The sequence below is a fragment of the Bubalus bubalis genome, chromosome 15 (assembly GCF_019923935.1).
Source record: "Bubalus bubalis isolate 160015118507 breed Murrah chromosome 15, NDDB_SH_1, whole genome shotgun sequence".
NCBI lineage: Eukaryota > Metazoa > Chordata > Mammalia > Artiodactyla > Bovidae > Bubalus > Bubalus bubalis.
This window is the reverse complement of record NC_059171.1, coordinates 51,555,561-51,566,744: the sequence shown is the minus strand read 5'-3', so window position 1 is coordinate 51,566,744 and position 11,184 is coordinate 51,555,561. Positions and strand designations below refer to the sequence as shown.

The following is an 11,184-nucleotide window of genomic DNA, read 5'->3' as shown; positions in this document are numbered from 1 at the left end:
AAATGTCTTAACATGGAAACATGACATTTAAAGCAAAATCTATTAGTCAAAGAATGTCATTAATAAAAGGCATTCTTTCTGAAGTTGACACTAGTGATTTAATTGATCAGCACCAAAAGCTAACATCAATCATCAAAGGGACAGGGGTAGCACTGCAATCAGGGACAGAAAGGAGGAGTTTGGAAGAAGTGTGTGGTATAAAGCCAAATATATGCAGAACAAATACCTGTGCTATCAAGAAACAAAGCAAAAAAAAAAAAAAAAAGGGGCCTTCATAAGCAAAATGATTGCAAGCAGGCAACGGTAATGTTAAAACTGTTTTTACAAGAACTGTTTATATTCTCAATGTTTTCTAACTTCTTGCACTGCTTTTCCTATATGTAGAAATTTTACAATTTTGCAGGTAAAAACAAAGCAATAGTTGACTATATATTTTTAATATCCTAAAAAACCCCATAATGTCCAGGAAAGGAATAGATTTTAAAATATATATTTCCAGAGAATATATAGCAGCACTGGGGAAAGTTCTTCATTAATATAATTTTTTTAAAGAAAAGCAGAGATATGGAACTACATTTCAGTATGATGAACTTGATCCTAATTGTGTAAACATATGAACCCTTGTGTTTATTTGAGAGGTATTAAAAAGACAAAATGAAATATATCTAAAATTTTAACAGTTAACTCTGGGTATTAAAAGCATATTATTTGCTACCATATACCTTTTTTTGTTTCAAAACTGTTTATAATAAATGTGCATTTGTTTTATAATTATTATATTTTTTAAGTAATCAAGCTTCCATTCCCTCAAAAGAATTCTAGGAGATTTTCTTCCTTATTCATGCATGATTCATGTTCCTTTTAGCACTACCACCCCCAATCCATTAGAAAATATCCTTCAAGCACAAAGACACTGACCTCAAACTTCAACAGAGATCATTAAAACTTTCAAATTCTATGATTCTAGATATCTCTAGATGCCATATATTGGCACATTTATTTCATACATAAACAGGTTATAGGGTAAAAAGAACTTTTATTCTTTTTATTATGTCAGACAAAAGCTGATGTATCTGCCATTATGCCATTCACATTCTGTTGTACTAACTTTAGGGTTTATAGAGGATATTTCAAATACTAACAACTGAGACTTCACCTCTTGGAGAGTCATAGCTTGCAGATATAAATCATGCATACATCCTGTTCCTAATTAAGAAGGAAGATTGTCATGTGTCATTGGAGACAACACAACAGACAACTGCTTCTGCCGTGTCAGCTCTTGCATCCATCAAAATGTTACTGAGAAATACTCATGAGGATAAGACAAGGTTATATATACTCATGAGGCTAAGGATGATTGCCACACACGTAGAGGACATTGTTTGCTACATAAAATCTTTACTTTCAAATTATTCCAGCGGTATATATATAGCAAAGAGAGGGTTTGGGATTCAGGAGGGAAAATGGAAAAGGAATTCAAGCTCCAGAGTTGCTATATAGGAGAGCCCTGGGGATAGGAATCTGATTGATACAGAAGAAAGGTACTTGGTCTTGAAGCTGCAGTCTCAGGTTGAAGTGCCAGTTTTCCCAGTTATTACCTTCGAGACCACTGATGAATCATTCAATTTCTTTAATTTCACTTGTGAAAGGAGAATTCAAATATCAAATGGATAGGATGAGAACTACATGAAGAAATACATGCAAGTTATTTACATCATAAGTCTTTGGATTCCCCAGGAAATGCCAGTTCATTTCTGGTCCCTCTGTGAGGAGGAAATTAAAGCATTCAGTTGTTGTCAGGAAATGGGTTTCATCGGCTCAGGGAGGGCAGGTTTGCTCCCAAGGTGGCACAAGGCCCTGACAGCCAAAGAACAAAACTCAAGCCTGAATGCTTCAAGACTACTTTTTCCTGCTATGGGTCAGGACCCATTTGTGGGATATACAACAGTTTACTGTGTTGTGATTAACATATTTTAAGTGAAATGGAATGGGCCACACTAGAGATCATCAAATGTGGTAAGGGTAAATTTCACGGAAACCTATCTCAGTTCCACATATGTGTGCATATTAACACATATATATACTGCATTTTAATGTGAAATATATTTCTTACTGTGGATCAAGATCAAATGTTTTTGAAAACTACTTCTTTAGAGAAAACAAGATTTCAAAGTCCCCACCCAAAGGCTCATGTCACAATGATTCTGAGTTTGAAACAAGCAAGATAGGAACTGATTGGGAACAGTATCCTGTTCCCCACAGGACAGTGGTAAACATAGGCTGTTGAGACTTCAGCCAGATCCCTGACAGTGGTACATGAGATCCTTGTGGGCAGATGCAAGCTGGGAGGAACCCTGGATACTAGGGAGACTTGGCTCCTGGGACGCTGGGGCTTGTTAGTAGCTCCCTTCACATTCCCCAGGGAAACCACTGGCCTACTCTCTGGGATATTTGGGTTTTGTTCACCTCCTGCTCTGTGGTACTCATCACCCAGGACCAGTTTTCTTACCTCCCTCCTGGCACACACAACTCTTGTAGCTGAGCTCTAGTTCTCATTCTTCCCCATCTTGCCTCACTCGGAGCTCTGCAGAGAGAGGATAAAGCAATACACAATAGATCAGAAAGATGCCGTCACCTTACATGCCCAGAAAGTGAAGTCTTGCAATGATGGACCCAAACCAGGTGGAATGTGTCAGATTATCTAAAGAAAGACTGTGTCACAAAAAACAAACAAACAAACAAACAAACTTGTGGAAACAAGAAGTCAGTCACTCGTTGGCAGATCTGAGAACTATTCTCACTTCTATTCCCTTTTCACTTCCCAGTACACAGGATGGAAAAGCCAGATGCTGCTTTGCAGCTGGAGGAGTGGGTGGCAGGCCTGTACAGGGGCCGTGCAGTGGATCATGAAACACAGTTCTGGCCAGTAAGAAACAAGCAGAAGTCTGCTGGGGGTGACACAGTAGTTTTTGCTTTCATAATAAAAGGGACAGGTAAGGATGATGCCACCCCTGCCTTCACCTCCTACGCCCTTGAATGAGAGATATAATGGTTACAAGGACATGACATTTAGATTCAGACAGATCTGCATTCAAGTCTGTCTCCCCACTTACTGGAGGTGTGGTATTGGGTAAAGGCCTTAACATGCCTCATCTGTAAAGTGGGTTTAATAATGCCTGTAGATGTTCCAGTGAGAAGAGACAGATGTACCACGGTAGTCAGATGTTCAGTCTTCAGCTGGTACATTGTCCTCAAGTGGCAGCTCTGTGCGATTGCCAATTGTCATCAGAAGGCACTCTCCACTGTTGCTGTTCTCTGGGTGCTTCATCCTTCACTGATTTCCTTGGTCCTATCCATGTCTCTGGAAAAAATCCACTCATTAAACTCTCTCCAACTAACCATTTCACCTATTCCTGCTATAATCCCAACTGATGCAATCACCGATCAAGTATGCTTGTCTTAGATAGGACTTCACTCCAGCAAAGAGTAACTAGCTCAACCAGGTCCCAGAGGCCCTCTTGATCTAAAGGCCCCCCGAGCCAAGCCTTCTGTCCCTTCATGTCTGCTTTTGACCCCCAATTACCCAGAAAGGACCCTGACCTTCCTAGTGGAACATCATGCACCTGCCTCAGACACACACACACACACATCCCATCCCAGCCAAAGAAAGGAAATGGCATCCAGGCAAGGTCACTTTTCTTGTTTAGTCTCTCAGTCATGAACAACTCTTTGCAACACCATGCACTGCAGCATGCCAGCCTTCCCTATCCTTTGCTATCTCCCAGAGTTTGCTCAAACTAGGCAGGATCACTAGCTAGATTAAATTTTCAGATGAATAAAGAAAAAGCAGGAAGGACTAAAGATTAGGATTTAAAGTTTAAAACACTCTAAACTCCATCTCGTTTCATGTTATGTCCCTAAAGCCTACTACAAGGCATTTGGTGAGCTCCAGAAATGCATGTGCCTCTCTCCCCATCTCCACCCCAGCCCTGGAGAAGAAGGGAAAGTGAGTGGCCGGGAAAAGCCCCCTCATAACTGTGCTGGAGAGAGGGGAGAGGGCCATCAGTGACTAGATGATCTCAATAGTCTGGACTGCCTTTCTGTTCCATGTCATGGGCATACTCTCCATTAATCTTGATTATGTTATCAAAATCTTAAATTTCCATGTTTCCTTTTGGCATTACTTCTCTTATTTTATCCTGGACTCCTTTGAGAATCCCGACATGCTGAGGTATTGAGAAGCAACTTTCCTCAAGCTTAGTAACCAACTTCCACTCATCATTTAATGTAAAATTTAACACAGCAGAGTTCCAATTCCTGCTGGAATCATGCCCTCTGTTCCCACATTTTGGTGGCCTTGGGCTCCCAAAGAGCTTTTCCCTCTGGCTCCCCTTTGCTCAGTGGATTGTTGGGCTTCCTGGGTGTCCTCGGCTTCTGGGTGCAGGCACCCCAGCACCGCCTACACCATTCTATCCCCACACCAGCTATCTTGGGATAGGCCTTGGCTGCTGCCAGGACAGTCACTTGCTATTACCAGCAGTTTCCCAGCAATCAGCAGCAATTAGCGACAGCCTGCATTCACACACATTAGAAACCACTCAGCAAACTCAGAGAGGAAAACTTCTGAGAATTTCAAAGAATGGCTGACCTCTTTCCATCTTCCAGCTGCAGCGAGAAGCCTCACACCCATATCCCCAGAACTCTAAAGAGGCTGCCAGTGTACACTAGACCTTGTAAACCTGGGAGAGGCTATGCTTTCTATAGGGTCTGCAATGTATCTTTCTGGAGCACCCTCCTTGAAACACGGTTTGGCCAGATGCTAAATGACTAAGCTCCATGCTGTCCTGTGATGAAGGCTCAGAAGTCATTCACCTTCAGCTCCTCCATTAGCAAAATGGCACCAAGGGATAAATCTTAACACCGTCATTACTCTATCCAAGCCACCAATTGGCTACTCCCACCAGCCAATGCCCAGAAGTCAAAGTCTTCAAAGACAAGGCATGGACGTAAGTGTCAAACTGTTGTTATTTTAGAGAAAGCTCATCAGCAATCTATCAATACATATTATTAAACAAACATTTACTGAGCCTCTCCTACGTTTCCAGACACAGTACAGGTACTGGTATTGAGCTGAGGAGTTCGCAGTGTATAAAGAGAGAGAAATCTGAGTAGACAGTTTCCATGCAGTGTTGTGATAAACACGGTGGTAGCAAGAGGCACTGGGTGCTGGGGCAGCCTACAAGAGGACATCAAGAAAGCCTTCCTGCGGCTTCCCTGGCGGCTCAGCGGTAAAGAATCCACCTGCCAGTGCAGGAGACAAGGGTTTGATCCCTGGACTGTGGAAGATCCCACATGGCACAGAGCAACTAAGCCTGTGTACCACAACTCCTGAGCTCAGGCTCTAGAACTCAGGAACCACAACTACTGAAGCCAGCTTGCCCTAGAGTGCTCAGCAACAAGAGAGGCCACCTCAAAGAGAAGCCTGAGCACCACAAATAGAAAGTAGCCCCTGCTCACCACAACTGGAGAAAAGCTCACACAGCAATGAATGCCCCATACAGCCAATAAATAAATAAGCAAAATTATTGGAAAAAAAAAAAAGAAGAAGAAGAAGAAGAAAGTCTTTCTGAGAAGGTAATGCTCAAACGGAGCCTTAAAGAAGAAGTAGGACCTAACAGGGCAAGGATAGCCAAGGGCATATCAGACAGATGCTCTGAGAGGCAGGATGCTGGGCACCTGGGGAGCTGCACTGGTAGGTCAGGGAATGGGATGGGCACAAGATGGTGAGAGATGAGACTGAAGGAGGAGTCAGTGGAGGCAAAACTTAAGAAGTTCTTGATGAATTCCAAGGTTCTTTCAACCTCTATCTCTCCCTGGGTTGGGACAATCCCCAGGAGGAGGGAATGGCTACCCACTCCAGTATTCTTGCCTGGAGAATCCCATGGACAGAGGAGCCTGATGGGCTACAGTCCATGGGGTCGCAAAGAGTCGGACACGATTGCGTGATTAAGCACAACACAGAGCCATGAAGGAATGAAATTTTAGAAACAGAAGAGAACCTGGACATCAACTAATGTCACCGAGTAAGCTAAGGCCTAGGGAGGTCAGGCTAAGATTAGAGACAGCCCATGGAGATGATGGGGAGCCAGTAACTCACTTAAGACTTGACAGTCCACCAAGCTCTTTGTCATCACATCTCCGTAATAGAGGAAAATGCAAACAGGTCACAAGACCTAATCCATAAGCATTAACCACTGCCTGGCCGAGGGATCTTCAGTAAGTCCTTTTATGGCTCTGATCTCACTTTCACATCTACAAGAGGAAGAGACTGGATCACTGGTGCTCTTTCCAGTTCTGACACCATGTTTCTAGAATCTGTTACCACAAAGTCTGTACTGACAAGCTGGAAAAAGGTAACTTCTCCTACAAAGACGGAGAGTTACAATTTTCTGAAGGTCTTCAGTCAGTTCACTTCAGTCACTCAGTCATGTCCGACTCTTTGAGCCCCCATGGACTGCAGCACGCCAGGCCTCCCTGTCCATCACCAACTCTTGGAATTTACTCAAACTCATGTCCATTGAGTCGGTGATGCCATCCAACCATCTCATCCTCTGTCATCCCCTTCTCCTCCCGCCTTCAACCTTTCCAGCATCAGAGTCTTTTCAAATGAGTCAGTTCTTCACATCAGATGACCAAAGTATTGGAGTTTCAGCTTCAGCATCAGTCCTTCCAATGAACACCCAGGACTGATCTCCTTTAGGAGGGACTGGTTGAATCTTGCAGTCCAAGGGACTCTGAAGAGTTTTCTCCAATACCACAGTTCAAAAGCATCCATTTTTCAGTGCTCAGCTTTCTTTATAGTCCAACTCTCCATCCATATATGACTACTGGAAAAACCATAGCTTTCACTAGACAGACCTTTGTTGGCAAAGTAATGTCTCTGCTTTTAATATGCTGTCTAGGTTGGTTATAACTTTTCTTCAAGGAGCAAGTGTCTTTTTAATTTTATGGCTGCAGTCACTATCTGCAGTGATTTTGGAGCCCAAAAAGATAAAGTCTCTCACTGTTTCCACTGTTTCCCCATCTATATGCCATGAAGTGATGGGACCAGATGCCCTGATCTTAGTTTTCTGAATGTTGAGTTTTAAGCCAAAGTTCTTCAGGGGGACTATAACTCATATTTCTCATCATAATTCATTCCCCATTTAAATCAACTGGTCATGAATAATCTAACATCACCCTTACTGAAAGTCTGCAATTAAACCCCCAAATGAGGTGCCTCCATAATCTCTAGAAAATCCTCTGATCCCCAAAAGTCATTTTCTCACTCCAAGCGGAAACTGTTTCATGATATACAACCAGAGGCCCCAAAGCTCAATTTGCTTTCTTTTTTACTTTAAATGTGGGCACTGAAAATTTACAGGGACATTTCATAATAAAGAAATGAATATGTCACACCCTCTGCCTTCTTTGTCATTTATTATTAAAGACATTGGTGGGACAGCAGGCTCACATTACTTCAGATCCATCCAGGCCTGCTGGGAATCCTCATTATGAGCTGAGGAGCCCAACCAGGGAGGCCCTTCATTTATCGCCAGCCGGACAACGTGGCTGTTCCTGCAACGATGGAAGGCACAGGCAGGACGACTCAGCAGGAGCAAAAGTATTCTTCAGGAGTGGTGACCATGTATCATGCAAACAACCTCAGAAACAAGAGAAAAAGAAAAAACAGAAAATGTAAACTTGCTAAGTTTTTCAACAATGGAGATTTTGTTTTTTGTTTTTTAAAATCAAGTTTCTGTGCTTCAAGGCACTGGACTCTAGCGTAGGAGCCAAACATGTAAAAACAACTCAGCCCTGCCCTCAAGGAGCTTACAGTCAAAGAGGGGAGATGGGAAATGAAAACAAGAAGCATGAGAAATACATACCATGAAATCAGAAGTCAAGTTCAGAGAGGAGGGAAATCCCAGTGCCCTGGGTGAGCAGTGATGTCTGGGACAGACAGGGCAGGGATGGGACTTAGGCAGGAAGTGAGTGAGCAGCATCCACCTTCCAGGTCGCCAGGGCCACCTCTTTGTCACCCCACACTACCCTTCTCTGCATGATTTCCCTCACAGCACTCCTGCCTCCCAGATTCCTTTCCTCCCTTCCTCTCTTCCTCCCTTCCTCTCTTCCTCCCTTCCTTCATTCTCTTGTTGATTGTATGTCTTCCCCACTAGAAGGCAGATACTATGAGAGCAAGAAGCAGTGCCTACAGTAGTGCCTGGCATGCAACTGGTGTTCAATAAATGTGTGAGGGCAGGAGGGCAAGGCAGGCACTCGGGAAACCAAGTAAGCAGGCAGGGAGAGAGGGAGGCAGCAGGAAAGATACCATCCACAGAAACGGATTCATGCCCCTACTCACCTTTGCCTTCTATCCTATTACTTCTGAGAGATTTATCCTATTACTTCTCTCAGATTACTTCTGAGAGATTTGCCCTGATGCCTCAGCTCACCCAATTCTTGACCTGGCCCTAAATTATTTTAGTCTGCCCACTCCCTACCATATACCCCACCAGACTGCATGATCACTTGCACATGCTGTGTCTTTGTTCCTGCTGCTCCCTGTGCCTGGAATATCACCCCTTTGTTACACCTTTATATGCCAGATAAACGCCTGCTCACTCATCAAAACTAAAGGTGGCAATTTAGCAATATCTAACAAAATGTTAACTATGTACTCCTTTTGACGTATCAACCCACTTTTGCAAATGCACCCTTGGGACTTCTCACACAGGGTGAATGTCACCTCTTCTGGGAAGATCCCTCTGACTCCAGTAAGACAGAGAACATCCCTTTTATAAATCATGGATCCCACAATTTGTAACTGTCATTTATAAGCTTTTCTCCTGATATTGAACCTGAGCTCCTCATGAAACTTACATGAGAGTAGACAGACAAAAATGTAAGAGAGCAAATAAATACATAAACACATACTTTCAGATAAGAGCCGAAAATAAAATGGCTAATGCAATCTCCAAAGAAAGAGTCAGAGACTCCCTTTTCTAGTGTATTGTGCTCTTACTGGGTGTGTATTGAGATTGTCATGCTTTAAAATGTAAATTCTCCCCTAAGGGTCTGTAATACGTATGCTCTATGATACTCCATGGAATGTTATGGGCATCTGGGTTCTGTCTGCCCAAGTATGCTGTAGAATTATAACAGCAGAAACCATATCCGGTACATCCTTTTCCTGCCCCTTGTCACCTGGCATAGCAGGATCTCATTTACTCCCTGGTTAATTAGTTATAAAAACAACTTAAAGCACTAGTGCTACTAATGAGTCCAAAGCATCATCTGTTTATAAAATGTTCAGAGGCATGGAGAGAGATGAACCTCAAAATGGAAGATGCTCATTATCAACTTAACAGAGATCTGTGACTGGCTCCTGACCAGTTCAGATTTAAAACAAACAAAACAAAACAAAAAACTCCTAAGACTATAGATCAGTATAATTCTAGTAGGTAATCAGAACTTCAGTTCAGTTCAGTTCAGTTCAGTCGCTCAGTTGTGTCCAACTCTTTGCAACCCCATGAATCACAGCACGCCAGGCCTCCCTGTCCATCACCAACTCCCAGAGTTCACTCAGACTCACGTCCATCGAGTCAGTGATGCCATCCAGCCATCTCATCCTCTGTCGTCCCCTTCTCCTCCTGCCCCCAATCCCTCCCAGCATCACAGTCTTTTCCAATGAGTCAACTCTTCGCATGAGGTGGCCAAAGTAACTGGAGTTTCAGCTTTAGCATCATTCCTTCCAAAGAAATCCCAGGGCTGATCTCCTTCAGAATGGACTGGCTGGATCTCCTTGCAGTCCAAGGGACTCTCAAGAGTCTTCTCCAACACCACAGTTCAAAAGCATCAATTCTTCGGTGCTCAGCCTTCTTCACAGTCCAACTCTCACATCCACACATGACCACAGGAAAAACCATAATAGCCTTGACTAGACGAACCTTTGTTGGCAAAGTAATGTCTCTGCTTTCCAATGTGCTATCTAGGTTGGTCATAACGTTCCTTCCAAGGAATAAGCGTCTTTTAATTTCATGGCTGCAGTCACCATCTGCAGTGATTTTGGAGCCCAGAAAAATAAAGTCTGACACTGTTTCCACTGTTTCCTCATTTATTTCCCATGAAGTGATGGGACCAGATGCCATGATCTTCGTTTTCTGAATGTTGAGCTTTAAGCCAACTTTTTCACTCTCCACTTTCACTTTCATCAAGAGGCTTTTGAGTTCCTCTTCACTTTCTGCCATAAGGGTGGTATCATCTGCATATCTGAGGTTATTGCTATTTCTCCCAGCAATCTTGATTCCAGCTTGTGCTTCTTCCAGTCCAGCATTTCTCATGATGTACTCTGCATATAAGTTAAATAAGCAGGGTGACAATATACAGCCTTGACGTACTCCTTTTCCTATTTGGAATCAGTCTGTTGTTCCATGCCCAGTTCTAACTGTTGCTTCCTGACTTGCATACAATTTCTCAGGAGGCAGGTCAGGTGGTCTGGTATTCTGATCTCTTTCAGAATTTTCCACAGTTTATTGTGATGCACACAGTCAAAGGCTTTGGCATAGTCAATAAAGCAGAAATAGATGCTTTTCTGGAACTCTCTTGCTTTTTCCATGATACAGCAGATGTTGGCAATTTGATCTCTGGTTCCTCTGCATTTTCTAAAATCAGCTTGAACATCAGGAAGTTCACGGTTCACATATTGCTGAAGCCTGGCTTGGAGAATTTTGAGCATTACTTTACTAGCGTGTGAGATGAGTGCAATTGTGCGGTAGTTTGAGCATTCTTTGGCATTGCCTTTCTTTGGGATTGGAATGAAAACTGACCTTTTCCAGTCCTGTGGCCACTGCTGAGTTTTCCAGATTTGCTGAACTTACTATCTTTAAAATGAATTTGTGACTTATATGCATCTTTATTTCGAAGTATAGAAACCTATGGCAAGTGATTCATGCATAGCCTCTGTTATACCCTCTGTATTCTGTTTTATAGCAGCCTCATAAGAGAAGACATTTGTTTATAAAAGAAAATAATGTTTATTTAAAACTTCCTTCAGAATGCCAGGGAATATTAGAGGAAGTTGATATTATTGAATGAGTAAGACAAATCTAAAATACCTATTTAAGAGAAAAATTACTTTCTCAA

The 11,184-nt window shown here is 42.7% G+C and overlaps 1 long non-coding RNA gene across 3 annotated transcripts; it reads right to left on the bottom strand.

Annotated features, from left to right (window-relative positions):
• Positions 1–428: 428 nt before the first annotated feature.
• LOC112579169 lies at positions 429–8,738 on the bottom strand. Of its 3 annotated transcripts, none has more exons than XR_006544983.1 (4): positions 7,514–8,738; positions 3,114–3,361; positions 2,510–2,584; positions 429–1,639 (listed from the first exon to the last, which is right to left on the bottom strand). It is a non-coding gene; the product is annotated as an uncharacterized LOC112579169 (long non-coding RNA). The 3 variants fall into 3 exon arrangements; XR_003103624.2 differs by having other exon boundaries at positions 3,211–3,361; positions 7,514–8,728; XR_003103623.2 differs by having other exon boundaries at positions 429–2,584; positions 3,211–3,361; positions 7,514–8,724.
• Between the last annotated feature and the right edge of the window lie 2,446 nt (positions 8,739–11,184).